This window comes from Narcine bancroftii, chromosome 8 (genome assembly GCF_036971445.1).
Source record: "Narcine bancroftii isolate sNarBan1 chromosome 8, sNarBan1.hap1, whole genome shotgun sequence".
Lineage (NCBI taxonomy): Eukaryota > Metazoa > Chordata > Chondrichthyes > Torpediniformes > Narcinidae > Narcine > Narcine bancroftii.
In genome coordinates, this window is record NC_091476.1 from 64,002,886 (window position 1) to 64,015,616 (window position 12,731).

Sequence of the window (12,731 nt, forward strand, 5' to 3'; positions counted from 1 at the left end):
AAAAGACAGAAAATTGGCACGAGCAAGGAATTACCCAGTTACTGCAGATTGCTCAGAGAGCATTTGTACAGAGGGCAGAGGATAAACAAAAAGGGAAAGCTAAAATTCTATTACAAACAGTCAAAGGAATAGTAGCTGACCATCACGAAAAAGATAAGGATTACTGGCCAACTTCTGTACGAGGTGAGGGGAGCCACGGGTGGGGAGGTGGAGACCCCAGCAGGTGGAGGAGTAGAGGAGGATTCCGGGGACGACGTATGCCCCCTAGAAATTTTGGGAAAGATTGGGAAACAGGACCCCTCATTTGTTTTCATTGTAGAAAGGAAGGGCACTTTAAAAAGGAATGCCCACTGCGAGCAATGGACACACGTTCCTATGCCTTGATGGAAGCTGATCACGAATAGGGGGGTCACGGTTCTCAATTAATACATACCGTGGGGCTGCAAGGAGAACCGTTAGTTAATTTATGCATAGGACCCCACAGGGATAAGATGACATTTCTGGTCGATTCTGGAGCTGCCCGATCTAGCGTTCTATACCAACCCCAGGGGGTGAAAATAGAAGGGACAGTTACAGTTTCTGGGGTAGGAGGACGAGACTTTCCAGTCCCGGTATTGCGAGAAGTCAGTATTCAAATGGGAGATAAGATCATAATTGAGGATCTTCTATTACTTCCCCAAGCCGGAGTATGCTTGCTAGGAAGGGATCTACAGGACCAATTGGCTATCGGTACTCGACCTCTACAATCAGGCATTGGAGTACAATTCTATGTTTTAAACGAAGAAGATCGCAAACTAATAAATCCAAGAGTATGGGCAGGGAATGGAAATAGAGGAATCCTTGATATTCCTCCGCTACAAGTCACGCTAAAAGATACTCAACGAATTGTTAGACAGAAACAGTACCCAATTCCGATGGCTGGCCGGAAAGGTTTACAGCCCGTAATTGACCAGTTGATTCAAGACGGTATACTCGAACCCTGTATGTCTCCCTTTAATACCCCGATTTTACCTGTTCAAAAGCCAGACGGCACCTACCGCCTAGTACAGGACATGAGGGAGCTTAACAAATTCATTCTTGCCCGTCACCCGGTTGTACCCAACCCGTATACCATCATGAGTAAAATTGACCCCCATAATCAATGGTTTAGTGTCATTGATTTAAAGGATGCATTCTGGACTTGTCCATTAGCCACAGAAAGCAGAGACATGTTCGCCTTTGAATGGGAGAACCCCTTTACTGGCCGTAAAAACCAATACCGGTGGACTGTCCTTCCCCAAGGCTTTACAGAATCGCCCAATTTATTTGGTCAAGTCTTAGAGCGGGTATTAGATGAAGCTCCTAAGATAGAAAATTGCCAACTCATACAGTATGTGGATGACTTGCTAATTACTGCAAGAACACAGGAATTAGCTAAAGATTTTACGGTAGCACTTTTAAATTTTCTGGAGAAGAAAGGTCTGAGAGTCAGTGAGTCCAAATTACAATTTGTACAAACCGAGGTCAAATACTTAGGTCATCTAGTTAGTCAAGGAACCAGGAAAATTAGCCCAGAAAGAATAACTGGTATTATACAGATCCCCCCTCCCAAAAATGCCCAAGAACTCAGGAAATTCCTCGGGTTAGTGGGATTCTGTAGAATATGGATAGAAAATTATTCGATTCTGGTCAAATTTCTTTATGATAAGATTTCCAGTATAAGAACCGAAACCCTTGACTGGACGGATGAAGAGATTGAAAAATTCAACTTCGTTAAACGGTGCCTAACGAGTGCCCCAGTTTTAGCGCTGCCCGACCTAAACAAAACCTTTGATTTGTACACTAATACCAAAGCTGGAACAGCCACTGGAGTGCTCACCCAGAGCAAGGCTGGCTATAGACAACCAGTGGCTTTCCTGTCAAAGCTTTTAGACCCCGTTTGTCGCGGCTGGCCAGAATGTATACAAGCCGTAGCAGCCACTGCAATTTTGGTGGAAGAAGGACGAAAGATTACTTTCGGTGCCCCTATGATAGTGCATACCCCTCATACAGTCCGCAATATTCTTTTGCAGCGGGCTGGAAGGTGGCTCACGGATTCGAGAATCTTAAAATACGAAACGATACTAATGGACAGCAATGATTTGACCTTAATTACAACCAAAACTCTCAACCCAGCAGCCTTCCTCATCTCTCCAACTAATGACCAGCCTTTGGACAATTTAGAACATGTGTGCTCAGAGGTTATCGACTTACAAACAAAAATTAGGGAAGACCTAACCGATGTCCCTTTAACTGAAGGGGAAAAATTGTTTATTGATGGTTCTTCACGTTGTATTGCAGGAACCCGCTATAGCGGGTATAGTGTAGTGGACGGTAAACAGGAACTGGTGATCGAAGCTGGTCGCCTCCCTGGTCATTGGTCAGCACAATCCTGTGAGCTATATGCCCTCTGTAGAGCACTCCACGAACTAGAGAACAAGGTAGGAACGATCTACACTGATTCTAAATATGCTTTTGGTGTAGTCCATACCTTCGGTAAGATATGGAAAGAAAGAGGGATGATAACTGGCAAAGGACAAAAGTTAGCCCATGAACAGTTAATTACCCAATCCCTAGAGGCTTTAACACTCCCGTCCGATATTGCCATTGCACATGTGCGGGGACATCAGACTGGTAACAGTCCTGAAGCTAGAGGAAACAGGCAGGCTGATGCAGCTGCCAAACAGGCGGCATTAGCAGAAAAGATTCATATATACCAGCTACTACCCACGCCGATAGAGATTAAAAAGAATCCCATCTTTTCACGGGAAGAGGAGGTCGCAATGAGAGATAAGGGATTTTGCCAGACTGCCGACGGCTTGTGGTGGACAGTAGACGGACGGCAAGTTATTAACAAAGCCATAGCCCGCCAAGTCATAGATCAGTTACATCAACAAACACATTGGGGAACCCAGTCCCTTGTTGATGCCTTTGCACGTTCCCTTCACTGCCCTGGCATATACAATATTACTAAATTTGCTACTAGATCTTGTCCCATTTGTCAAAGGGTTAATAAGAAATCGATGCGCCAAGTAATACCTGGCGGTCGCGACATTGCCGTTCGCCCGTTCCAGCGCATACAAATAGACTTTACTGAACTTCCTAAGATTGGTATTTACAAATTTCTCCTTGTCATGGTCGATCATTTTACAAGATGGGTTGAAGCTTTTCCTACCCCGAATGATCGTGCCAGCACTGTCATCCGAATACTCATTGAATGTGTCATTCCACGATACGGTATGATGCAGACCATTGATTCAAATAGAGGTACGCATTTCACCTCTAAGATTCTACAGGGTGTCTGCAAGAACTTAGGAATAGAATGGCAACTACATATCCCATGGCATCCCCAAAGTTCGGGTCGAGTCGAACGTATGAATCAAACATTGAAACTCCAACTCACTCGACTTCATGAAGAGACTGGTCTTTCCTGGATTAAATCATTACCATTAGCCCTGATTAGAATTCGGACAGCACCTCGTAAAGATCTTGCAGTCTCACCGTATGAGATGATGTTTGGGCTCCCATTTATGGGGTTCCACACTGATTCTCCCATTCCTGAAGCTAATGACCAATACATTTCTAAATTTTTACGAGGGCTTTCTACTTCCATCCAAGATTTAAAGCAAAAAGGACTCTTAGCCCAAACACCACCCTTAGACTTTCCTATACATTCTATTAAACCTGGTGATTGGGTTTATGTAAAAGCATGGCAAGAGGATCAACTAAAACCTGCCTGGGATGGTCCCTTCTGTGTACTTTTAATTACAGACACCGCAGTAAGAACAAGACAGAAAGGCTGGACCCACATTCAAAGAATTAAACCAGCTTCTGAACCACAACATCACGACACACAGATTCAAACCCCAACCTGGCGTGCAGTTCCTCATCCATCAGACCTGAAACTTACACTGCGCCGTGACAAAGTGCCGTAATGTTACATTTTTTTCGTTTTTTTAATGGTTTATACAGTTATTGTTGTATTCTTTATTGCCGTATTTTTATGGGTTTTACATTTATTGTCGTGTTTTAATGGTTTATTCAGTTATTGTTGTATTTTATTGCTGTTTTCAATGAGCTTTACATTTATTGAGGTTTATTCAGTTATTGTTGTATTTTATTGCTGCTTTCAATGGGTTTTACTTTCATTGTTGTTTACTCATTTTTTGGAATATTTTTTTTGCTGTTTTCAATGAGCTTTACATTTATTGTGGTTTATTCAGTTATTGTTGTATTTTATTGCTGCTTTCAATGGGTTTTACTTTCATTGTTGTTTACTCATTTTTTGGAATATTGTTCGTTAATGTTTTAAGTCCCCCTGGAATAGGGGCAGCAGAGGTTACAATTGTGCTCCTTTAGAATGCAGACAGGGCATAGATTTAATGTATAGTCATAGTGGGGTATGGGTTAACAAGGGATTCCAATACGGACCAGGGGAACTGAACAGCTTTAGTGGAGTACATCTAATTTGTATCTTAGCCTACACAGGTATTAAAGACAGGAGTTTTGAAGCGATAGCACAAAGGACATGGTGGGACAAAGACAGACAGAATTGTAGTCAGGATTGTACATGTAACAGAGAGAGAGAGAGTTAATACATATGCTAATGTACACAGACAGGCTGCAACTAACAAGTTCAATGATACATCTGCTAATGTTAGCAGACAAGCTGCAACACACAGTGAAATCACAAGAAACAATCCCCCCCCAGCTTGGTCACTTTTCATCACCCCGTGAAGGGGAGCACCAGTTTCCAACAACGTGAGCTGCTTGACACTTTAATATCAGGCTCCAAACAGCCTTCGGAGATCGATGGCCCTAGGGTTCGGGGCTGAAGAGGACATCAGATACTAGCCACAATTCAACGGAACCGCCTGACTACTGCTACTCGTTCGCTGCTGAAGGCAGCGTTTCTCACAGACTTCGTCAGGACAATGCTTACAAAAGTCGGGTGGCACTGCTTCAATGTTTCAACTTGAATCTGCCCATGCCCATGTTCAGACGTGGCAACTTCGGACTGATGTGGGATGGACTAGACTCTTTACTGAGAACTGGAGCCTGATACTCGCAACCCTAATAAGCAGCTGGACTCGCTACTCTGACCTTCACGGTGCTCCCCTACCTAAAGACTTTACACAGATATTACAATTCGGTTATTGACCAGCTGGGTAAAACTACACCTTACACTTGAAAGATCAGTATTACTGATCTAAAAGAAAAGTGAGGAAGGGGGGGGATCAGTCACACTGACACTAGTAGCCAAAGATCAGTAACACTGATCATGGTGAAAGATCAGTATTACTGATCTAAAAGAAAAGTGAGGATTGTGAGAGATGGGAAAATTGATCTAAAATTATGAACATGGAAGAAACTAAAGTTCATCAGTAAAATGGCTGTAACCAGTACAAACAGGATAAGCTTGGGGATTAGGATGCAGGAAAGCAGAGTCAGCACGATTAACATAAGAATCTTCTAGTCTTTGTGACAAGACCATAGGACTAAGATAAGGAATGGTAAGGTACAATAGAATGTAGGAAGTTGAGGTAGTCTGGATCAGATAAGGGTCTCCTAGCCCTGGACAGAAGTACCAAGTCATACATTTCTAATTAGCTAACCAGACACAGATTTATACATATGAAATTAGCCAACCCTAGATAGAATGAGTCAACTCTGCATATCAAGAGACTGTAGCCCAGAGAATCAGGAAGGTGTGAATAAGGACAATGACATGATGGGGCACCCACAGGATACCCCCTGGTCCTCCAAGTGTACTGAAACTGCACGTAGGCAGGAAGGATTACCCATGCCAAACCCATCCAGGGGGCAGAAGAATGTAAGGGGGAGGGCATTCTGATACTGAAATTGACTGTATAAAAGTTGGGTGAGCCCCAGTATGTGTGTGTATTCCCAGGGTAAGGGGAAGCACCCAACTTTGCATTGTTGTAGTAATTGTGATATAGAGAATTTAGGTTAAAAAGACTTAAGTTAAAATGTGATGATTAATCATAAACAGGGAAGCCAGAATGGACAGAGAGTTTACTAGCAGTCAAGGACAGAAGGAGCTGCTGAATATGTTTTTTTAAACCTATCTTTTCATGGTCATAGTGAGAGACATGCAGGAGACAAAGGATTGATAAGAAGTGTGAGAAACAGAATTCAGTGAATGTAGAGTTCACAGCGTACGTAACGAACGTGATAATTAATAATGCAGTTATACTTAGAATGTTTTTGTAATACTAACCAATTAAAACAGTATTAATAAGAAGGGGAAGGGCAAATAATAAAGGTATTAAAATCAATGCACTGTATGTATCGGGGCTTAACTGGTGAGAAGCCAGTTAAGTCCAACTCTGCAGACTTGTAAATAAAGCTTGTCGTGTCATCAGTTTTAAAGAGACTCATGTGTGAGAAGTTTTATTTCTGACAAATGGGGGCTCGTCCGGGATCTACACTCCGGCCGTGAGGGGAGGCGAGAAGAGGGACATCGGAGGCGGTGCACCCCGCTGAGTTCAGCGGCTCCTAGTCCCTTGCTCGTCGCTTCGGGCGGCTTGAGCGAGTGGTATCCGGACAGGGTGACACGACAAGACGGAGAGGAGAAGGGTGACGGTTCAATCCCCGGGAAGACACCGGTAAGTGACGACTTACGATTGTGGTGTGGGGATTGGGTAACAGGTGTAACGGGATACACCTGTTTGGATAAAAACCTAACGGAATAGATTAAGTATAGATCTTTTGTCGTTGTGTGAGAACCCTGTCGCGGGACTCTAGGATAGACCCCAGGGAAACCTCGGCGGTAACCGAAGGAGGGACAGCACCTCCGACGAAGTGCCGAGAAGAGAGGGGTCAACCCCAGGAAAACCTCAGCGGTAACCGAAGGAGGGACAGCACCTCCGACGAGGCGTCTGAGAGGAAGGGAGTAGGGTCCAGAGCGAGAGGGTCCTCAGCAACGATAAACAGATCTAGGTGGGAAAATGGGAGGATCAAAATCTAAGGGCTCGTCTGAAAATTCAGGACAATTCCTGGGAGTACCCCTTGACAGCCCTTTGGGGAGAATGTTTGAAAATTGGGATAGTAAAAGATATCGGGACAAAAACAAGAAAAAGATGGTCCAATATTGTCTCCTTTGGTCAAAACAACCTATTAAAGGTTCCTCGGTCTGGTGGCCGAAATTTGGATCTGATGAGGATTGGGTTAGACAAGCATTAAACATATATGTAAATTCGAGACCAAAGGTGAATCAAGAAGAGTCAGCATATGCATTTTGTTGGGTTCCCTGGCCAGGATCCTTAACAGAATGTTTTAAATTGAGAGTGGCAGGAGAAAAGAAATGGGAACCTCTGGACAACCTTCCCCCTCCTTATATTCCCCCGGTGCCTACTGCGCCCGAGGAAAGCTTATTACCGGAGGGGAAAGGTGATGAATCTGATTGCCCCGAAGGGGGCCGGGATAAAAAGGATGAATTAAGGGAGTCGGACCCTAAACTTCCACCGGTAAACCGACCCTGGACAAGATCCCAGACTGGTCCAGGACCATCAAAGTTTTCAATAAACCTAAATCCCCTGAGAGAAGTTCCTATGGGAGGACCGGGAGGGGGAACGGGATATGTGAATGTTCCCCTAACTAGTACAGAGGTGCGGGGATTTAAGAAAGAAATGAAAAAGTTATTGGAAGATCCTATAGGACTGGCTGAACAGCTTGACCAATTCTTGGGACCAAACACATATACGTGGGAAGAGATGCAGGCAATAATGGGAACATTATTTTCACCCCAGGAGAGGCAGATGATTCGACGGGCTGCCCTCCTCATGTGGGAATATGAACAACCTGGGGACCCTAGACCCCATGAACAAAAATATCCCTTAAATGAACCCAGGTGGGACAAACGAACACCCGAGGGATTGGCAAGTATGAGACAATATAGAGAGTGGACAATTAAAGGGATACGGGAGGCTGTGCCAAAGGGTCACAATTTTACCAAGGCATTTGGGAACCACCAGGGGAAAGACGAGTCCCCTACTGATTTTTTGGAGAGGGTGAGAAAGAATGTCCAACAGTATGCTGGTGTGGACCCTAGTACACCAATGGGTGAACAGCTTATTCGAATTGAATTTGTTTCCAAATCATGGCAAGACATTAGAAAGAAACTAGAAAAGGAGGAGGACTGGAGTGAAAAACCCCTAAGTGAACTGTTAAAAAAGGCACAAAAAGTATATGTGCAGAGAGAAGAAGAAGATCAAAAGAAGGCGACAAAGGTTATGGTACAGACTATCCGACAGATGAATGCTGAATCCAGAGGGGAAAGAAAACAAAACCTTCCTCTAAACAATCCAAAATATCCAAGAGAGGGAAGACCCCGGAGATTTGTTAAATGCTATTACTGCAATGAGGAAGGACACTTTAAGAGGGAATGCCCCCGATACAAGAGGGAATTGCGTGCCCTCGAACTTATGGAAGAAGATTAGGGGTGTCAGGGGTTCCAAATGTTAGGGACCAAATATAAGAGGGAACCCCTGGTAAAACTAAACATTGGTCCCAAGGGAGAAGAGGTGGTGTTTATGGTGGACACAGGAGCGGAACGAAGTAGTGTAATAACTGTGCCAATCGGAACTGAGCCTATAAAAAGTAATTTGACAATTTCTGGGATAGAAGGAGCTCCCAGAATGGTATCAATAATTCCCCAAGTAACAGTGAAACTGGAAGAAAGAGAAGGGGTACAAGACCTCTTGTTATTACCTTCGGCTGGATTTAACCTCCTAGGAAGGGACTTACAGGCTCTCCTAGGTTTGGGTGCTCTCCCTGTGGACGGAGAAGTGCGAGTCCACCTCTGCGCTTTAAAGGAAGAGGATGAACGGCAGATTGACGAGAGAGTCTGGTATAAGGAGGGAAATCGAGGAGGTCTGGACATCCCACCTTTACATGTCACATTAATACCAGGTCATCAGCCGGTAAGGAAACGTCAGTATCCTATTTCTTTGGAAGGGAGAAAAGGGCTACAGCCGGTAATTGAGACTTTAATACGAGACGGACTATTAGAAGAATGCATGTCACCTTATAACACCCCTATACTCCCAGTAAAAAAGTCAGATGGATCCTATCGCCTAGTTCAGGATCTAAGAAGTTTGAATGCTATTGTTCAGACCCGCCACCCAGTGGTGCCTAATCCCTATACTATTATGAGTCGGATTCCCCCAGACCATGAGTGGTTTAGTGTTATCGACTTGAAGGATGCCTTCTGGACTTGTCCGTTAGAAGAGGAAAGTAGAGATATGTTTGCGTTTGAATGGGAAAATCCATGGACAGGTAGACGGAGACAGTTTCGGTGGACTGTATTGCCCCAAGGGTTCACTGAATCTCCAAACCTGTTTGGACAAATGCTAGAACAAATCCTGATGGACTATCCACAATCTGATGATTCCCAACTAATGCAGTATGTGGATGATTTACTATTATCAGGACCCAAGGAACAAGAAATGAGGAGAGAGACCATTAGACTCTTGAATTATCTGGGGAAAAAGGGTCTACGGGTGTCCAGAAACAAGTTACAGTTTGTTGAGAAAACTGTGATATATCTGGGACACCAGATAAGTAAAGGACAGAAACGAATTACCCCTGAACGAATTGCGGGAATCACTAGAATGCCTTTACCCCGTAATAAGAAGGAAATAAGACAATTCCTGGGACTCTTAGGATACTGTAGGTTATGGATAGAGGACTACTCAGCTTTGGTGAAGTTTATGTATGATAAACTGACAAATGAAAATGACTATCCATTGAAATGGACCCAGGAGGAGGAGGGATGGTTCGAGGACTTGAAACATCGCCTAACACGAGCCCCAGTGCTCACTCTGCCCTCTTTAAAACAGCCCTTCCAGCTATTTGTCACTCATAACCAAGGAACAGCTGTGGGAGTTTTAACACAGGAAAAAGGTGGTCAGCGACACCCAGTGGCTTTCCTTTCCAAAATGATGGACCCAGTGTCTCGTGGATGGCCGACGTGTATCCAGGGAGTAGCGGCTGCTGCTCTGTTGGTAGAGGAAGCACGTAAACTTACTTTTGGAGGAAAGATGACTGTGTACACCTCCCATTCTGTGAGTGTTTTATTAACACAAACTGCCCATCGATGGCTGACTGATTCTCGTATATTAAAGTATGAAACCATTTTAATGGTTGGAGAAGATTTACAGTTTGCAAAAATTAATAGCTGCAACCCAGCTCAGTTTTTATACGGCAGTGAAACAGAGAAAGAGGTGGAGCATGACTGTGTCGAGTTGACAGATCTTCAGACCAAGACCCGAGAAGACCTTTGCGATACTCCGCTGGGAGAAGGATATGAATTCTACATTGACGGCTCCGCCAGATGTGTTGACGGAATGAGAAGAAATGGGTATGCTATAATAGAAGGAAATACTTGGAAAGTAGTAGAATCCACGAGACTACCCGGAAGCTGGTCAGCACAATCCTGTGAACTATATGCCTTGCAGAGAGCCCTCAGAATACTGGCAAAGAAAATTGGAACGATTTACACAGATTCCAAATATGCATACGGGGTAGTGCATACCTTTGGTAAGATCTGGAAGGAGCGTGGTCTAATTACATCAAGAGGAAAGGAATTGGCACACGAACAGATGATTACTCTGACTTTAGAAGCCTTAACATTACCCCAAGAAATAGCAGTGGTCTACATACCAACCATCAAAGGGGAGATACCCCGACAGCAATTGGAAACAGACTGGCTGATGAAGAAGCCAAAAGAGCAGCCATGCAACAAGAAGTCCGTTTGCTGACTTTAATCCCAATAAGGCAAGGCATAAAGACAGCTCCCATTTTCACTGCTAAGGAAGAAAAGAACATGGATCAGCTGGGCGCAAGCCAATTACCTGATGGAACATGGAAAAAACCAGATGGAAGAACTGTTCTAAATAAAGAAATAACTCGCAACATTTTAAAACACCTGCATCAACAGAGCCACTGGGGCACTCAAGCCTTATGTGACACAGTGCTTCGAGAATATGTGTGTAAGGGAATCTACACCTTGGCCCAACAAGAGGTGCAAAATTGTTACCTATGCACAAATATTAATAAGAAGATAATGAGGACAGGGACCATGGAAGGTCAACCATTAGCCATACGCCCTTTTCAACGTATCCAGATCGACTTCACAGAGTTACCTCAAGTTCAAAGATGGAAATATCTGTTGGTGATAATAGATCACTTTACCCGATGGGTAGAAGCCTTCCCAACAATAAATACTACAGCCTCTACAGTAGCTCGCCTCCTCCTAGAGCAGATAATCCCCAGATATGGTATAATGGATTCTATAGACTCAAACAGGGGTCCACATTTTTCTTCAAAAATCCAGCAATTGATTTGTGATGCATTACAGGTCTCTTGGAAATTACATACCCCTTGGCATCCACAAAGCTCAGGGAAGGTCGAACGTATGAATGGAACACTAAAAATCCAATTGACAAAGTTAATGGTGGAAACTAAAATGCCTTGAATAAAGTGCCCCTAGCCTTATTGAGAATTCGTACTGCCCCACGAAAAGATGTAGGGCTGTCCCCTTATGAAATGATGTTTGGGCTTCCCTTCTGGAGTACAGTTGAGGGGTGTCCCACCTTGGGGGAAGGGGATATATTTGTTAGGAACTATTTACAGGCACTGTCACGCTCTCTTACAGATTTACGAAAGAGAGGACTATTGGCACAAACACTGCCTCTAGACTTTTCTTTACACAAAGTGGAACCAGGAGACTGGATTCTTATCAAGACCTGGAAGACTGAAAAACTCCAGCCCCAGTGGGAAGGTCCATACCAAGTTCTCTTAACTACAGAAGCTGCAGCACGAACAAGAGAGAAGGGGTGGACACACGCATCCAGATTTAAGGGACCTGTAGAGGCGCCACAGGACCCTGATACGAACTCAGATTGGACTTGTATTCCTGGAGAAAAACCTCTTACCTTACGATTTCGCAAAAAGACTTAATTCACAATGTTATTGTTATGTTCTTTGATTTTTCTTAGTTTGCCTATGTCTTTATCAGGTGTGAAATGTAAGAAATGCAGAGATACAGTGGTCCTGTTTCAGGACCACATTTGGGGAAGAAAGGAAGGTAATTTCATTTCCCATACCTCAGTTCCTGAGAAATGTTGGGCAGAAAATACCACCCAACATCCATATACCCCTTGTGTGGAAAAAGAAGGAAATAATATGGGTCATTATATACAGATTCCTAATACCACTCCTTTCCCTCTTAACGGTTGGAAAGGTGACTCAAGCCCACCATGCCCTGATGGACTCTGGTTTTGCATACACCAACGTACTGTTCCAATGAAAAGTTACACTCCACACTTGAAATTGCCTGTCCCTTTAAGACAGCCGGACTTAGTTCGAGTCCATCCAAATAACCATGTAAGTTTCAGTAATGCAATTGGGGGAGATAACCTTTTTGTAGATCTGGCAACTAAAATTGCAGGAACTTTTAATGTAACTAATTGTTGGGTCTGCGGGGGTCCACGGATGTCAGAACAATGGCCTTGGTGGGGAGAACCTCTCAATTCATTGACCATGATTTCCCGCATTTGGACAACTAACCGAACGAGATCAAGAGAAACCTGGTCTCTCTCTAACGTCCCCTCTGGTTTTTATTGTCTCTCACGAGCCGGCAAATACCCAGTAGGGGTAAACTTAATTTGACTAACTGCTGCTTACAG